A 14,377-nucleotide genomic window follows, 5' to 3' on the forward strand; every position below is an offset into this window, starting at 1 on the left:
GGGTGGCCTAAAGCCATTGGAAAATACATATTTATTATACAATACATTTTAAAATAAAATATATATTTCCATATTTATTATACATTTTAAAATAAAATATGTATTTCCATATTTATTATACATTTTAAAATAAAATATGTATTTCCATATTTATTATACATTTTTAAATAAAATATGTATTTCCATATTTATTATACATTTTTAAATAAAATGTGTATTTCCGATGGCTTTAGGAGACCCCTGTGTTTTGGTCGTTGGACCCCCGCCAGGGTTGCGACCCACAGGTTGAGAACCGCTGTCTAAGACGCTCTCTGCGCATTCTGGGGTCTGGCTCTGAGTTCCCCTGAGGTCGCCACTCTTACCTGACACCACCTCCATTTGGACACACAGGTCCAAATCTTCCTGCAAAACGTACCTGTCTGAAGTCCTAGGATTCTATTCAGATCCGGACCCCAGTGATGTGCTTTCTCTTCTCTGCACACCCAAGCCTACCTGATCCACGACCCCCACTGCCTGCCTGCAGGTGTGCACAGCAGGCGCTCAGTCTCTGTGGACAGACCTCCTACTTCCCGTCTCTCCCCCACCAGGGTCCTGCACTCACCACCTGGCCCTGACATTCGAGGCCTCCAGGATCAGGCGCCAGCCAGCCACCTTCCCAGGGAATTTGAGGGAACACGCTCCTGCTGTTCCCTCGGTTCCCCACTCTGGATCCCAGTCAGCAATGGTAGGGGCACCTCCAACTTCAGGTCACAGAGAGGTCCCCTCTGGCCACCCTGCCCTGAGCAGGTTCCCACTACCACCACTCCATGCCACCCGCTCTCAGCCCCTGGGTCTCTGAGTGCAGCCGAGAACCTTGTTAATTTGCTGTTTGCGTGTTTGTTGCCACTAGAACCACAGCTCCTCGAGGGCAGGAAGCAAGCCCGTCACTCCATCAATCCCCCACCCCAGTGCCTGGAGTGAGGCCCACTGCTCAGGCTCAATCAGGAGGTGCTGAATGAAGCTCAAACCCGCTTCCCGCTCCTTCCTGCGCCTTCCCGCCCCCCCACTTTCTACTCCAGCCAAATAGAGCTACGCAAGCCTCCCCGGACTCTCCTACTGCAGTCGGTGCCCAGAGCCTCCCCCAGCTCCTCCTCCAGCCAGGCCTTCTCCTCCCTTCCGTCCATCAAAACCAAGCTGTTCGCTGTCTCACGTCCTCAGGATGTTGCTTTCTATCTCAGCACCAACAGGATTCAAGCAGATGGGCATTCCAGACTCCCGCGGGGGTGAATGAAACTGAGACAGAGAGGGTGTGTGCACGTCCGTGCGCACGCACACGCATGTTCGTGCGTGGGGGGGCTGGCTACCTACCTACACTCTCCCCTGGACACGGCAGCCTCTGTGCGTCCTTATTCTTGTACTTTTGCCTCTGGTTATTCCTAGTTGAGCTCATTCTGAAATGCCCCGGCATTCTCTAAGTAGCTATAGCTGTAGGAAAGGAGAAGAGAATACACTAATATTTATCAAGCGCCTATTATGTACCAGGCATTGTTCTTGGCCAAATAATGAGGATGATAATGATGAGAGTAATAGCGGCTAGAATTTGTTAAGCACTTAGCATGAGCCTGACACCATCCTAAGGGCTTTTCATCAGACAGATCCTATGATTATCACCCTCATTTTACAGAGGAAGAAAAAGAGGCTCAGAGAGGTGGAGCCACCTGCCCAAAGTCACAGAGACCTAAGTAGTCTTGGGCTCAGGTTCCTAATTCAAAACCCGCTCCGCTGCCAAGTTGAGCTGGGCAACACCCAGGTGTCGGTCTGGGGTAGGGAGGAGACACCGCTTCCTCCTGCAGACTCTCGCTGCCTCCCAAGGCAAAGATGGAGGCCACGACTTCCTGACCAGAAGCTCTCCCAGGAGAGGCCTTGGCTGGTGAGACTGACCCTAACCTGCAAGGCTGTCGGACTGCGCTCCAGCCGCCCGAAAGAAGTCACGGGGTGGACGGAAGTCAAGTAAACCTGGCTTCTGCTTCCCCAGGAAGGTTGAAGATTTTCCCAACAGCCGGGGCCAAATATATCTGCCAATCCCCCTAAGCCATTCCAGCGCGTCTGGAAATGTCAGCCCGTGTGGTTTGGAGGAACGCAGGGAGAGTTTTCCTCTAAATAGCAGGGACATATGGGAGGCGGATGGTGCCCGCCACCCCAACCTGCCAACTCTCGCTCAAGCTAGAGCTAAAAGGGGCCCAGAGGGTCTGGAATTCCTGCCACCTCTAGAGAGGCTGGATGGGGGTTGGAGACAGAGACAGGGGCAATGAGGAGGGCAGAGAGTGGGTCCCGAAGGGCGGGCGGGCAGGCAGGCAGGCGGGCAGGAGTACCCGACTGACAGGTGAGCAGCCCGAGGCCCTCAGATGAAAGTCACAAACGGAAGAATTCAGCATGACATCACTGATAGTCCTAACAGCCGCTACCCGTGAAGCACCTGTTAGGAACCAAACTCGGGTGAAGCACTTTGATGTCACTTCAACTTTGTAACCAACTCTAAGATAGGGGCTGATATCTTCCCCACATTACAGGTAAGGAAACGGGCTCCAAGGAGGAAAAAAACAACAGGAAATCAGACTTCTGGACTAGAAAGGACCTTCCAGATCCTCAGATGAATCACAAATACTCTTTTTTGTCAAATTGTGGTGCAGCTGTTGCTTAAATGCTCCAAGTGATGGGGAGCTTGCTACCACCTATTAGCAATGAGCAATTTATATCCAAAAGGTTTTCCTAGTCTAAGCTAGAATCTCTTTCCCCAGGTCGGAGTGCAAGATTCAGACCCTGACTCCCCATCGCACCCCCCAAGCCAAGAGAGAAAGGCAGGGAACAAAGCCCCTGAAGGCCCCTGGTGTCACCTCTGCAGGTGACACACCCCAGTGCCCTTGGCCACCTCTGCACCCACGACCACTGTAGCCAGAGCAGCCCCCAGTCACTCACTGTGTGCCAAGCACTGTGTAAAGCTGCCCAATACACACCCTCCTCCAGACCTCCCCAGACTCCCTGGAGAGGTACAGTTATCAGAGCAGCAAACAGGTTTCACGAGGGGAACAGATTTGCTGCAGTCATCCAGTGGGGACAAGGGGACACTGGAGGTATCACCGGGCTGCTGCTCTAAGTCTCATGACAGCTGAATAGGTCCCTGCTGGCCCTAGCTGGGGGCCCCTCTCACCGACAGTGACCCAGCCTTTGCCGGGATTCCTCTGAACACTGGACCATAGGGCTCCCAAGCCCACACCACCCTCCTCCCTCTCCCTTTCTGCAGCGCCCTCTAAGTCCCCAAGTCCTGTGAGATCTCCCTGCTAAACACCCCTCTGCACCATCCCCGTGGTCCTGCCCTGTCCACTGTCACCCCAGCTGTCACCAGTCCAATGCAAGGACCTTTCTAACACCCAGATCTCCCCTGCCTTTGGCCCCCTTCAACCCCAAGGATCAAATGCAAACTCCCCAGACCAAGAGCTGAGGCCTCCAACTGTGGCCCGGGCCACACTTCCCCAGCCTTCTTTCCCCTGACAGCCCCTCGGACCCCGGGACCGAGGAGTTTAGCAGGAAGCAGGTGAGATCTCTCCGGGGCCCAGTCCTCGCTCTGACTCACCCTCCCCACTGTTCCTCCTGAAGAACCCCTGCTCATCTTTGAAGACTGATCTGGCCCCGGAGATCCCTGAGTGATGGGCACCTCCAACTTGCCGTAGATCGCCTGCTGTCTCTGATGGACACCTCCCCCCCCCCTGGACTGAATCGCAAACACCCCTGGCTGGGGCTGCTCTGGTGCATCTTTGTAGCACAGCGCCCGGCACATGCTCGGTGCTAATAAATGTTTGTGGAGTGTGAGAATGAATGATTGAGCGGGGGCCCTGGGGCACAGTGAAGTATTAGAAACGACCCATAAAACGTGGCTCAAGCATGTCACAGCTTTGATGCATCAGAAACAAAAAGTGCTGCTGTCAAACACTAACAAAACACTGGATTCATGAGGGTTTTGCTGGCTGCTTCCAAATTTAGAAGGGTATCAGGGGATGATTTGGCTCGGTTGGAGCTTCCAAAACAAAGCTGCCTGAGTCTGAGTAGATGAAGTAACCAGGGCTCACCTGCAGGGTGGGAGGAAGGCCACAGAGTGGGCAGGGTGAGAGAGACCAGGCCCATGTTCCCGACCTGCCTCTAACCTGCTCTGTGTTGTTGCAGAAGTGGCTTGGCCTCTCTGAGCCGCCGTTTCTAGTCTGTAAAATGTATAAAGGGCATTTGGAGAACCAACGGACACAGATGTGTGTCCAAAGGCCTCAACACTCCCTCTGCGGTCAGGCTGATGGCACTCTGCCTGCCCCTCTCCATTCAAGCTGGCAGCAGGGTGTGCAGACACCCAGGGCTCCTTGGTCTTGGAACCCTGTGGCCAGATAGTACAGGCCCCTGCCAGCCCTCCTGGCAGGTCATTTGGGAGAGAGGGCCCGGTGGCAGGGAGGTGTGTGGGAAGTGTTCCCGGTGTGCCTCGGGCAGTGGCAGGACTGTGGACCTGATCCTGTGAAGGAGCTAATTAGAGGTAGAAGGAACAGAGAGTGAGCTCCCCATCTCTGAGGGGCACCTCGGGACAGGAATCCTGATCCCCAGTGGCAAAGAATTTAGACCAGCAGATATTGAAAGCTTGTTGGAAGGGCCACTGGGTCTTTTCTCTGTTTCCCCACGTGGAGCCTCAACCTGACCCCTCCAAGGTTATACTCTCGGTACCAGCAAGACTGACCTTGCTGACACATCCCTCCTCCCAGGATATTCCTCTAAGACTCCCCATTGCCTTCAGGATCAAGTTCAAGCTTGACCTTGGCATTTAAAGCCCTTGTGGTCTGGACCTGCTGCTGCTCACCCGCTGGCTGTCCCTCCACCACATGCCCTGGACATATTTATCTTCCAACAATGGTCTTCCCATACTCTACTTGGCTACTCAGCTTAGGTGTCACCTCCTCCAGGAAGACTTCCTTGCTTCCATGCTGGCCTTTCTGTTCCCTCAGCCTCTCTATACACATCCACATTGCAGATGAATCATCTATAGGCTCCTCCCACTCCCCTAAAAACCACAAGACCCTTGCGGGCTGGACAGCTCCCTCCTGGGCCCAGTATGGACTCTACACAGAGACTAATGTCTCCTGAGCTAGACAGGCACTTTGCAGATTTTGATTTTGGGATACTAAAGCTATCTCAATAAGCTTCTGATTATAAAATCTATGCTCAGGACTCTTCAATAATTATAGTGGGGTTTTTTTCTGATTTTGAAAGTCATGCATCTTGGGAAATTCTGATTAGTCCAGAAGTGGGGATTTGCTGTTTGGCCGCTGTTTGGCCTATTTGGGTGACAGCATACATTTTTGTTAGGAGTAGCTACCCTTTCCCAGTCTCTACTGGTCAAGTTCTGGTGGTGTTGACTTCATTCCCTGCTGGGAGGTGGTGCCTCGTCCCAAGTGGCCAACCACAGCAGTCGGTTGAGGGGCAGGCACATCTCCAGAGTTGACCAATCGAGGCCGAGACTCAGTTTTGAGACTTGTATCTGAGCTACCTGGGAAGAAGTCTTGCGTAGTCCTCCGGACAGGCATCTTATCTCCTGTACCAGAGAACCCTATAAGAACACGGGAACAGCCCAGAGGAAGCAGAGCTGAGAAACGGAGAGAGAGACTGGGTTCCGGTAGCAGGGTCTGAGCCCCTGGGTCCAGCTGAGGCCGCCGTAGTCACCTCTGACCTTTACAGTTACAAGCCCACACATTTCATCTTTGTTCAAATCAGTTTGGGCAGGGTTTTCTGTCACTTGTACTTGAAAAGTACCTGAACGATACAAGCAAAAATAAAGTACAACTTGTCTGTATCTCGGCAGCCGGAGGAAACCTCCGTGAACAGTGTGATGGCTTTCCTTCTGGGTGTTTCTCTTGGCAGGAGCATGCATCCATTTATATATACATTTTTGTAACAAAAATGAGATCAGACACCATTTTTTAACCTCCTATTTTTCCCTCAACAATGCACCACAGACATGTTTCCATGTCAACAGTACAGATCTATGGCACTGTCTCGACAGCCTCTGAGAACGCCGTTGTTTGGCTGGGCCATAATTTATTTAACCATTTCTCACTGATAGATAATTGGGCAGTTTCTAATTTATCACCACCATCCAGAGAGTGCAGTGAACTTACTTGTAAAATGCACATATTTGCTCTTGCTGGATTTTGAATGCGTGAGATTCCACGGTTCCAACAGTTTTGACTTGACGAGTGTACGTCTCTCTGCCTGAGATTTAAGATTCTGTATCTGTCTTTCTGGGCAGGTTTAGTGGTGACCAAGAACAAGCGAATGCAGGGCCGGGTGTCTCCACAACAGTGGCTCCGGTGAGAGTGCTCGCCAGCAACGCCAATCAGTCGGTGGGGAGGTAGCTGGGGCTCGGGGTCAGGGGTTTGGGTGGTGCTGGCCTGGGGCTAGCTGGCTGTGTACCCCCAGCTAAGCTGTCCACCTCCCTGAGCCTCCATCCCCCAGTGGGGTCTGACTCTCAGTAACAGTGAGGAGAGGGGAGGGGAGGGGAGAGGAGGGGAGGGGAGGGGAGGGGAGGGGAGGGGAAGAGAGGGGAGAGGAGGGAAGGGGAGGGCAGGGGAGGGGAGAGGAGGGCAGGGGAGAGGAGGGGAGGGGAGGAGAGGAGATCCTCAGTGGGCAATCACCACTGAGAGCCCAGGCAGGACATGATGAATACAGAGTAGGCGTCACCTCTGGCGGTCACGGTGGTAACAGCAGCAGCCACTAGTGATGCAACACTGAAGTTGTTCTGGCCCTCTACAGGTTTTTTGTTTTTGTTTTTGTTTTTTTTTGTATTTTTCTGAAGTTGGAAACGGGGAGGCAGAGAGACAGACTCCTGCATGCGCCCGACCGGATCCACCCGACACGCCTACCAGGGGGCAATGCTCTGCCCATCTGGGGCATTGCTCTGTTGCAACCAGAGCCATTCTAGCGCCTGAGGCAGAGGCCACAGAGCCATCCTCAGCACCCGGGCCAACTTTGCTCCAATAGAGCCTTGGCTGCGGGAGGAGAAGAGAGAGACAGAGAGGAAGGAAGGGGGAGGGGTGGAGAAGCAGATGGGCGCCTCTCCTGTGTGCCCTGGCCGGGAATCGAACCCGGACTCCTGCACGCCAGGCCAACGCTCTACCACTGAGCCAACCAGCCAGGGCCCCTCTACAGGTTTTAACTCACCAAAGCCCCACAACCACCCCCTGACCAAGGTCACACAGCCATTAAGTGGTAGAGCTGAGGCGTCACCCCGATCTGCTGATTCCCCGACCCACATCTTTTCTCATTTTACAGGAGAACTGCTCCAGGCTGGAATGTGGAAGCCCTAACACCCCATTTCCCTTCCCAAGTCCTAACACTGAGGACGGACTCTCAATCCAGAAAAGTATGAAGCAGACAGCACAGGTCCCCCGGGTCCCCACACCCCGGAAGGAGCCCTTGCGAGCAGTTTTCAGAAACACACATAGTTCTTACAAAAAAAATGACATCATGCCACCTCTGCTGTTTTATAACCTCTTCTCTTTCAACTCTGTGACACACTATGAAGTTCTTTCTGCAACAGGAAACTTAGATCCGTGGCCCCGTTCCTAACACCTGCAGATCCGGGTGCCTAACACCGCAAGGCTGCAGTGAAGGGGGTTAACGAGTCCCTGGTGATAGACAAGTGGGTTCCCAATTGTCTGCTATCAACAGTGCCACAGTGAACACTCTCCAGCATGGCTGGATCCTTGTCATCCTTCAGGTCCCAGCTCAAATGCTGCCTCCATAGAGAAGCCATGAACCATTCCATGTCATGCAAGCCCCCCTCTCTGTTCATCTTTATAATGTCACCATGTTAACTTCCTTCACTGCACTGATGGAGTCTCGGCTTATTCAGTTTGTTTGTTTGGGTGAGTGTATAATATTTGTTGCTTCCCCAGGCCATGTGCTCTGTGAGGGGCACAGACTAGCAGAGAACAGCACTCAATGAAGGTCTTGAGGATGCAGGAATGCCTCTGGGGCAGGTGCCCATTTCAGAGCCTGGAGACACCCTCTGCCATGCCACCCTCTGGGCCACATACCAGCACCAGTTCAGGGACCCAGAGATCTGCCAGTCACAGGCTGCTCAGAGCTTCCATGCACCAAGCATGGGTCCCCAGGCCTGAGCAGTGACTGCTTTCCACACAGGGAACACAGGGGTGCCAGAGCCCAGGAGAGCTGGCAGGGAAGCTCCGCCGCTCACTGGCTGTGTGGCCTTGGGCCAGTCCTTTCCTCTCTCAAGCCCTTAGTCCTCTCATCTGGAAAATGGGGCCAATACTACTGATCTCACAAGGTTGTTCTGAAGGTTAAGGAAGATAAGGGATGTGCTTAGCGCACAGTAGGTCCTCAGGATATTGGAAGTTCAGTCCCACGTGCAGTTAGGTCAGAAGTGAGGTCTGACCTCGTCTCACCTAGATGACCTCTTTTCATCTTGAGTGATTCCGGGTTATGGCCTGGCCTCCTCCTCTGGCCTGTGCCTAGGGATGACCCACTCCCATCCTTCTACACTCGTGAAATGGCCAAACGCTCTCCTCTGACCCCTAGTCAGACTCCCAGATGTCTCATCTGCTGCCTGTTGTCACAGATACTGCCTGGCCTCGCAAGCCTGAAAAACGTCTGAGGAGCAACTGGGGGACCCCTACCCTTCGGGGAGAACTTCCTGGCCCCGAATCCTCGAACACGGGCAGCGATGCCCACCCAACTCAGCCTGCCCGCTGTCTCCTCCCACTTCCTGCACCCGAGCGCTGCGTGGCGAGTCTTCGGCTGCAGGCCCTGCTCCTCTGTAAAATGGGGGAACGGTGGAATCCGTGAGGACTCAACGACATAAGCTAAAACACTTAGCAAGAACCTGGCATTTAGAAAGTGCTCAATAAATATTAAGTGTTATTGTGACAATTGCTTTCCAGCTTTTCTTTTTTTTTTACTGTGAAATAGAATGCCGAGAGAAAAGGACATAAAACAAGAATGTTTACTAAGAATTGCCACGAAACAGAGTTGTGTAACCACCGTCTGGGTCAGTGACTAGACAGTGCAGCCCCTCAGAAATCACTCACTCCCGAACCCCCTTCCCAGTCCTTACAGACTATTTTCTCCACAAAGACAATCCCTTTTTGCCTTTTATAGTGCTATTATTACTATTATTAATAATAAACACACTTAAAGAAATAACAGCATGGCTTCTCTGCCCCGACCAAGCCAGGCTCCCGGGCCCCTGGCCACCTCTGTCCTGGGAACGGAGACTTCCCCTCCGATTCCTCTCCTTGGGCTCTGGCTGGTCTTTAAATAACCAGCTTGTTAGCAAAATAGCAGCAGTGACACCTCCCTCGCTGCCGCCCAGGCCTGCAGCTCTCCTTGTGACGCTGACGGCTGCTCCCCCAGCTCGTGCCAAGGAATCCCGTTCTCCGTCACTGGGCCACACATGCCAGGGGCTGCCAGCTCTCTGTGTGCTCAGTGGCCATGGTCCCGCCCCCCTGGCTGTGCCTGGCCTGAGAGACAGAGGGGGGCACCGAGGGCAGTAACTCACAGGTAAGACCAGGATATCCACAGCTGGGCCATCTCCTACAGGCCCATGTCTCAGGGGGTTCCCATCAACCTCCCACGGGGGCATCAGGAGTTTAACTGAGACGATGAGGGAAGAAAAAGCACTTAGTGAAATTCCAGGCACATAGTAATTGCTCAAGAAATGCTCAAAGTTATTCAGGAAGCTCCTGGTACATATCTAGTCCCCAGGGAAGACATGCAGGAACTCGGGAACAACCAGGCGAGTTTGCAAATGATGAAAAGCACTCACAGTTCTCAGGCTGAAATGTTCTCATCACTCCTTTTCCTGCAACAGGTTCTCAGCCAAATGCGACCGCTGTCTGCAGTCCCTACAATAAGCCAGGGGGCGGGCCAGGGGAGCTGGGTTGGGGGCAGCTAATTAATAGGGACCGTGTCACGGTTATTACTAACAAGGCTGGTGCTACACGAGTAGGCAGCTCTTTGCTCTTGAAGAAGCACTTCTACTTACATTATCTCCAGCGAACTTCACGGGTGTTTTTTTTAAATTATCCTATCACATTTGCATTTGATACATATTGACCTATCTTTTCCCTTCTCATAACTATCTAACCAGGGAGGCTGGGCAGCTGTTGGCAGAGGAGAGACTAGAGACCAGAGGAGCTGCCCAGCCTGCTGAAGGCTGGAGCTGACTGCACATTCTCTGGGGTCCCCAAGGACCAGCAGCTAAAAGGCCAAGGGGCTCAGGGGTCCCGATGATGTCTGGGTGGAGGGAGGTGAGGGAGCCTTCTCTCCTCTCCCTTTCTTCCTCCTCCTACAACTATTTACTGCGCACTCACTGTCTTCCAGGCGCTGGGCCAGGTGCTGGCCATCAAGTGGGGGGTGAGGCAGTTATTTCTTCCCCTTGGGGAGCAGAGACCATATGAACAGGCAGATCAAGCCAACGGTCCCTGCTGAGTGGTGGCTGGGTGACCCTGGGCAAGCCCCTGGACTCATTTGGGACTTGGCCTCTTTGTGAACTGGACTAACCACATGCGCGGCCTGGCAGGTGGCGGTGGGATGAGACAAGGGAACGCGGCGAGTGTCAGGTGCTGTGCTAGCACCAAGCGGGGTGTGACTTTGGAATCGTTGTGGGAAAGATGACAGGACCAGGCTTGGGGCGCTGTGGGCAGGGCTGGGCTGCACATCCTGAGGACAGTCAGAGAGACCACCGGGCCCTGCACCTGATCCCGTGCTGGGGTCAGTCCAGGTGGGAACTGGAAGAATGTGGGCAGAACAGACTGGAGGGGAGGAACGCCAGGGCTCCCCAATATTTGGGAACTCGGATGGCTTCCCCTCAGCCCAGCACGGCTCACCCCTCCCCTTCCCTTCCTGAGCCCGTGTCACTAACTGTCCCAGTCCCTTGGGTGTGGCCAGGACTGTCCTTGGAGGTGGACAGAGCTGGGCCAGCTGTGCATCCTCAGACAAGGGGCTTCCCCTCTCTGTTCCCTCTATAAGAAGGAAGCTGTCGCCATGCCCACACCTTCGGCTGTTGGGAGGACTGGATAAGACAAGCAGTGAGACTACAAACTGAGCTCTCACTGAGGTCCCTTCGCCAGCATGTCGGCGTCACAGGGCGGCAAAGCCGAGCCTTTGCCAACTGTGCCGAGCACGGTGGGCGAGTGAGCAGCCCCGCTGTGTGCCCAGGCCGGCAGACGCAGGTACTCACCGACCAGGGAGCCACGTGCGGAGGGGAGGCAGGAGCCAGTCGGGGACCAGCGGGCGTCACCTCAGGAGCAGGCGCTGGACCTGGGGCGGGCACACACATCCCTCTAGGCGCTCAATCAGAAGTGCTGGCAGCAACCAGTGTGGGGACAGGGGTCCTCCAGTGCCAGGAGTGACCAGTTTCTGAGCATCAGGCACCTGGCAGAGAGGCGGCACCAGTGCCTGCAGAAATTGAGGAGAACGCCAATTAGGAGGTGCCCAGGATAAGCTCTCTACCTTGAGACCCTTGGACTGGCCCTGGCGACGCTGGGGAAGAGGGCACCAGGCAGCAGTCTTAAAGCCCGAGTGTTTGTACACTACATTTTCCTAAGCACTCTGGCGTCCTGGCTCGTGTGGGCCCCACACTGTTTTTCAGAAGTGTATTTGCATATCATACATATTTACGATGCCTTTCCCACCACCTACAGAATCCCCACAGCAGCCGAATTCACACAGCAGTGGGGGAAGCTTGGTTTCAAAGGCTCTGATCCTCTCTGTCTTGTTTCTCCCTTATCTCCCCTGACTGGGGGCAGTCAGGAAGGCCACACAATCCTGAGTTCGAGTCCCAGCTCAGGCCCTCACTTACGGAACAACACTGGGGCTGCAGCTGTCCTGTTCTGAGTGTCAGTTTCCTCGCTTGTCAAATGGTACAAAGACTGCCTCCTCTGAGGTTACGGGGAAGATTTAAAGAATAATGCAGGTTGAATACCTGGCTGAGAGTAAGTGCCTGAAAAAGACCCTTCAAAGAGGCTCTGTCCCTGTCTCTTGTGCTCAGAGCAGGAGGCCCTTCATTGCATCACTCCCTCCACCACCCACCTCCATCACCCCTCTATCACCCCCTCCACCACCCCTCCATCACCCATCACCCCTCCACCACCCCTCCATCACCCATCACCCCCTCCACCACCCCTTCATCATCCATCACCTCTCCATCACCCCTCTATCACCCCCTCCATCACCCATCACCCCCTCCACCACCCCCTCCATCACCCCTTTATCACCCCCTCCATCACCTCCCACATAACACATCTTGTGCAAGAGGCAAAGGGAGGCCAGGTGTCCTCTCCACCCACTGCTCCTGAACAGGTGCCATGCTCCCGCTTGGATCTTTAAATCCACAGGAACCCGGCCCTCCTGGGAGAGGAGAGGGGCTCGCGCAGTCCACACCCTGCTCCCAGCAGCCTCTTCGCTGCCTTGGAGGCCTCAGTGGAAACCCCCACCTTCCACCCTCTCATTCTGCAGGTGGGGAAGCTCAGACACAGTGGGAATCAATCCTGTGGGGGTCAGCGATCCAAGAGGCTGGGCTGGGATCTGAACCCCGACTCCCACCTCTCAGCCCTGGGAGGGGAGGCGCAGGGGTCAGTTCACAGGAAGGATATGGAGAAAGGGGTCATCGATGGTGGGAGAGGGTCACCCCAGGGCCCTGGAAAGCCCTCATATCTCTAACCTCCCTGTATTCCACCTACTCTGTGCCACACCCCAACAGGCTTGACTACATCTCTTTTTTTTTTTTTTTTTAAGAGAGAGACAGTCAAAGATCTAAACATAAGACCTGAAACAATTAAGTACATAGAAGAAGACATAGGTACTCAACTCATGGACCTGGGTTTTAAAGAGCATTTTATGAATTTGACTCCAATGGCAAGAGAAGTGAAGGCAAAAATTAATGAATGGGACTACATCAGACTAAGAAGTTTTTGCTCAGCAAGGGAAACTGATAACAAAATAAACAGAAAGCCAACTAAATGGGAAATGATATTTTCAAACAACAGCTCAGACAAGGGCCTAATATCCAAAATATACAAAGAACTCATAAAACTCAACAACAAACAAACAAACAATCCAATAAAAAAATGGGAAGAGGATATGAATAGACACTTCTCCCAGGAAGAAATACAAATGGCCAACAGATATATGAAAAGATGCTCATCTTCTTTAGCTATTAGAGAAATGCAAATCAAAACGGCAATGAGATACCACCTCACACCTGTTCGATTAGCTGTTATTAGCAAGTCAGGTAATAGCAAATGTTGGAGAGGCTGTGGAGAAAAAGGAACCCTCATACACTGTTGGTGGGAATGTAAAGTAGTACAACCATTATGGAAGAAAGTATGGTGGTTCCTCAAAAAACTGAAAATAGAACTACCTTATGACCCAGCAATCCCTCTACTGGGTATATATCCCCAAAACTCAGAAACATTGATACGTAAAGACACATGCAGCCCCATGTTTATTGCAGCATTGTTCACAGTGGCCAGGACATGGAAACAACCAAAAAGCCCATCAATAGATGACTGGATAAAGAAGATGTGGCACATATACACTATGGAATACTACTCAGCCATAAGAAATGATGACATCGGAACATTTACAGCAAAATGGTGGGATCTTGATAACATGATACGAAGCGAAATAAGTAAATCAGAAAAAAACAGGAACTGTATTATTCCATACGTAGGTGGGACATAATAGTGAAACTAAGAGACATTGATAAGAGTGTGGTGGTTACGGGGGGGAGGGGGGAATGGGAGAGGGATAGGGGGTGGGAGGGGCACAAAGAAAACAAGATAGAAGGTGACAGAGGACAATCTGACTTTGGGTGGTGGGTATGCAACATAATTGAACGACAAGATAACCTGGACTTGTTATCTTTGAATATATGTATCCTGATTTATTGATGTCACCCCATTAAAAAAATAAAATTATAAAAAAAAAAAAAAAGAGAGAGACAGACAGACAGATAGGAAGGGAGAGAGATAAAAAACATCAATTCAGAGTTGTGGCACCTTAATTGTTCATTGATTGCTTTCTCATATGTGCCTTGACAGGGGGCTCCAGCCAAACCACTGACCCCTTGCTCAAGCCAGCAACCTTGGGGTTTTGAACCTGGTCCTCAGCGTCCCAGGCCAATGCTCTATCCACTGTGCCACTGCCTGGTCAGGCTTGCCTGCATTTCCTTCTCCCCCCAGCCCTACAACGTTATCCTTGCTTTTCAAAGGAGAAACAGGCGCAGGGAGTTTCAGTGCTTACCCATGGGCACACATACACCAAGGAAGAGGCAGAGCATCCAACTCCA

The 14,377-nt window shown here is 52.7% G+C and overlaps 1 protein-coding gene across 1 annotated transcript in view; it reads right to left on the bottom strand.

The window, feature by feature from the left end:
- Window positions 1-14,377, bottom strand: part of DLGAP4 (DLG associated protein 4) — a 175,099-nt gene that overhangs the window by 108,198 nt on the left and 52,524 nt on the right. Inside the window, exon 2 of the mRNA XM_066237976.1 lies at window positions 11,267-11,484. The gene's annotated coding sequence lies outside the window, so the exon portion shown is untranslated. The remainder of the gene's footprint in view (window positions 1-11,266; window positions 11,485-14,377) is intronic.

Source organism: Saccopteryx bilineata, chromosome 6 (assembly GCF_036850765.1).
Source record: "Saccopteryx bilineata isolate mSacBil1 chromosome 6, mSacBil1_pri_phased_curated, whole genome shotgun sequence".
NCBI classification, from domain to species: domain Eukaryota; kingdom Metazoa; phylum Chordata; class Mammalia; order Chiroptera; family Emballonuridae; genus Saccopteryx; species Saccopteryx bilineata.